The sequence below is a fragment of the Carlito syrichta genome, unplaced genomic scaffold (genome assembly GCF_000164805.1).
Source record: "Carlito syrichta isolate Samal-C Ts95f unplaced genomic scaffold, Tarsius_syrichta-2.0.1 Scaffold311553, whole genome shotgun sequence".
Taxonomy (NCBI): Eukaryota; Metazoa; Chordata; class Mammalia; order Primates; family Tarsiidae; genus Carlito; species Carlito syrichta.
The window spans coordinates 50,369-54,268 of NW_007255649.1; the positions used below are offsets into that span (position 1 = coordinate 50,369).

At 42.9% G+C, this 3,900-nt stretch overlaps 1 long non-coding RNA gene across 1 annotated transcript; it reads left to right on the forward strand.

The window, feature by feature from the left end:
- The first annotated feature begins 1,626 nt into the window (after positions 1-1,626).
- Positions 1,627-3,654, forward strand: LOC110596609. Its single transcript, XR_002482584.1, has 2 exons — positions 1,627-1,904; positions 3,365-3,654. It is a non-coding gene; the product is annotated as an uncharacterized LOC110596609 (long non-coding RNA).
- Positions 3,655-3,900: the final 246 nt, after the last annotated feature.

Consider the following 3,900-nt stretch of genomic DNA (forward strand, 5'->3'; position numbering starts at 1 on the left):
AGAAACTAAGTAGTAATCTTGGAGTGCGTCATCAGCAAGTACAAAGGGCAGAGCCGCCATCAAACAACAAGTTTTGCCATCCTTTTCAACCGGGAGATTAGATGTACATCAGGGTTTTTAGAAAAAGCATGCACTGTCACCTTGTTGGGAAGGACCTTAGGAAATACACTCATGTGCTGCATAATGACATTTTGGTCAATGACAGACCCCATTTTCTTTCCTTCTTTTTTTTTCTTAAAGCAGATTTATTGAGAGGACAGAAAAGCTCCCACAGTGGGAGGAAAGGGGTTGCCCAACAGACCACATTTTCAATGGTGTTCCATAAGATTATAATACCATTTTTTTTTTTTGAGTTGGAGTCACACTCAGTCACCCAGACTGGAATGCAGTGGCACGCTCCTAGCCACCACAGCCTCGACCTGCTGGGCTCCGGCAATCTTTCTGCCTCAGCCTTCCAAGTAGCTGGAACTACAGGCACGCGCTACCACGCCCAGCTATTTTTTTGATTTATTGTAGAGATGAGGTCTCGCCAAGTTGCCCAGGTGGGTCTCGAACTAGCGGGCTTAGGCAATCCACTCACCTCAGCCTCCCAAAGCGTGGGATTACAGGCTGAGCCACCAAGCCTGGCTATAATACCATATTTTTACTGTACTTTTTCTGTATTTAGATACTCAAATACCACCATGTTACAATTGCCCACAGTATTCAGTACATGCTGTACAGGTTTGTAGCCCAGGAGCAATAGGTGATACCATATGGCCTAGGTGTGGAATAGGCTGTATCATCTACGTTTGTGTACATATAGTCTACAATGTTCATTCAACAACAAACCACCTAATGTGTTTCTCATAATGTATTCCTGTTGTTAATCAACACAAGACTACACTGCTAACCACCTACACTGCCATCAAATTAAAGAAAAGTCCTTCTGGATTCATGTGAATCATACCAAATTAGACTCAGATCAGCATTCCTAGGCCAATTGGAAGACCATCTGTATAAGTGACTTTAAAGTAAGGCTCTACCAGGCCAATTCCCAGGCCCCAGAACCAGAGAGAGCTATGAAGTAAACAGTGTTTCTCAAGATCATGGACCAAGAAACTTCACTTTCATCTATTTTCTCCCATTAGGTCTGCTTGTTCAAAAAAGGAAAAAACAATAGAACCCTCTCCCTTTTAACAAATACTTCCTTTTCTCTGGCCATTTGTTAAAAGGCTTACTGGAGATTGCTTGTCTTGGTCTATCCTATTCTCCTTCTGACCCTCCTCTATGGGCTTTCTTTTAAATTTTGTCCCATGGCCAGGCTTGGTGGCTCAGCCTATAATCCCAGCACTTTGGGAGGCCAAGGTGAGTGAATTGCCTAAACCCACGGGTTTGAGACCAGCCAGGGTCTCTACAATAAATACATTTTTAAAAAATTAACTGGGCATGGTAGCGTGCGCCTGTAGTTCCAGCTATTTGGAAGGCTGATGCAGAAAGATCGCCAGAGCCCAGCAGGTCGACGCTAGCGTGGCTGTGAGTGTGCCACTGTATTCCAGTCTGGGCAACAGAGTGAGACTCCAACTCAAAAAAATTTTTTTGTCTCACCGTTATTAATCTTCACTGTTTTCTCAACAGGTCAAGGACAGAACCGACACCCTCTTACACCAATTCTCCAAACCCTGGCCACTTTAAAGACTCAGTCTGATTGCTGGTTATGGTAACATCTAGAGCATGCAAAAGAACCTGAACTAGTTTTTATTTCTGTCAATACCAGCACTTGGTGGATCAGCTACAGAAAATAAGTGTATGCCTGGGTATGGCAGCCACAATCGAGAAAACAACATCATTCTACTTCTCCCTTTGGTGAATTGATTGAATGTGAAAAAAACTCTGTGAAAGCTCAAGGACTGTCCTTCGCTCAGGTAAAGATATTAGAAGGAAATTCTTCCCTTTGTATTAAAAATAGGCATGGAGCCGAATGATTTATAGGTGAATACCAAGGCGGTATTGCAATGAAAACCTGCGATTTGATTCCATGGGTAGCATCCTCAAGCCTCCCGTGAAGGTTATAGAGGGTTCTGACTCTTACGATACAGACATCTGCCATATCATCAGATATTGCCAATGGCGCACAAGCCACCCTGGTGTGACCTGGGTAACTCATCTACTCTCCTCACTAGGCTGTCAAACATCAAACGCTAAATGTGAGTAGACCAAATATTGGACTAACTCATTCAGGTGACAAAACTAAGCCATATATATATATACCAAGGCCAAACTGCTGGCCTCCTATAGCAGATATTTTGTAACCTTCTCTTCTGCAGACTGACAAAGACACATGGAAGACAGATATGTGCTGATACCATCATGATAAATGACAAGACACACCAGCCCCCAAACTGGTGGGTCATAAGTTCCACTCTGACCTTATCGGTGAACAACACAGTCTTTTTATATTGGGTGGCAACAAGGTATATAGAATGTTCTCACCTAAACAGTCAGGTCAATGTGGCCTCGGATACCTGACACCTTCTATCATGGAGTATTCCATCTTAAATGCCAGCAACATTATGAACACAATCTCCTTTGTTTATAAAGTAATACTACATAAATGGACTAGATACAACAGTATGGAAACTCCATTTGTGTATTACAATTCTAAGTTCAGTGTTGAGATTCTTTTTCCCAAACTTTGGAACTTATGAGATAGAAAGGGCAGTTCTGAATATTCCCACAGTACAATATTACTCTGCAAGAATTGGGAGCACTCCAGTCAAAGTTAACTGTTTATCTTCTGTTGTATTCTAAAATTATTGTGTCCTGGACACACCGACAGCCCCAAAAGGAGAAGCTTGAGTGATCATGAATAATGCTGCTTCTATGTAAATCCCTTGGAGCAAATAGTGTCTAAGCTGCTCTGTTAAAAAACAAGGCGGCTCAGCCTGTAATCCCGTGCTTTGGGAGGCCGAGATGAGTGAATTGCCTGAGTCCACGGGTTCAAGACCCGCCTGGGCAACTTGGTGAGACTTCATCTCTACAATAAATCAAAAAAATTAGCCAGGCATAGTAGCACACACCTGTAGTTCCAGCTACTTGGAAGGCTGAGGTGGAAGGATCTCCGGAGCCCAGCATGTCGAGGCTGCGGTGGCCGGGAGTGTGCCACTGTACTCCAGTCTGGGCGACAGAGTGAGACTTCAACTCAAAAAAAAAAAAAAAACAAGGCAAACACTCTCCATCAGATAAAAGAGGCTCATCCATCCTATGTACAGACATTGTCCAGAAGTGAGACACTGGTTTAACAGGATATGGGGAAATTGTTTAGATCTGTTCTTTCCTGTTCACTCATTCTTACTCTAATCGATGTTTTTCTCTCCCTTTGCAGATTTCTTGCCCCTAACCTGGTTTTTTTCTCCATACTCATCAACTCAGCCTTTAACATATGAAGCTGCTAGGGAAATCTCCAACAGGGGAAATGAAGGCTTTACGGACAAAGGTTTTACTTCCCCAAAATTTACTGCCTAGAACGCCAACCCCTTTGTCTTATCATTTTTCCACAAATGTATCATTTCTTTGTCTAAGATGTATAAAATCTTTCTGCTCTGGGACTTCCGTCTCTTGTGAAGGTCCCTATGTTCACTAAACATGAAATAAAGCCTGTATGCTTTCCCCTTCTTAATCTTCCTTGTGTCAGCTTAATTCTTAGACCCAGCTGAAGACCAAAAAGCATAGAGAAGAGGTTTTTCTACCCAACAATAGCAAGGCAGACAGCATTTGACTCCATTTATTCAGGTCATTTCTTTTCTTTTCTTTTTTTTGAGTCAGAGTATCACTCTGTCGCCTAGGCTGGAGTGCAGTGGGATGCTGCTTATGGCCACCGCAGTCTCGACCTACTGGGCTCAAGTGATCCTTCTGCCTCAG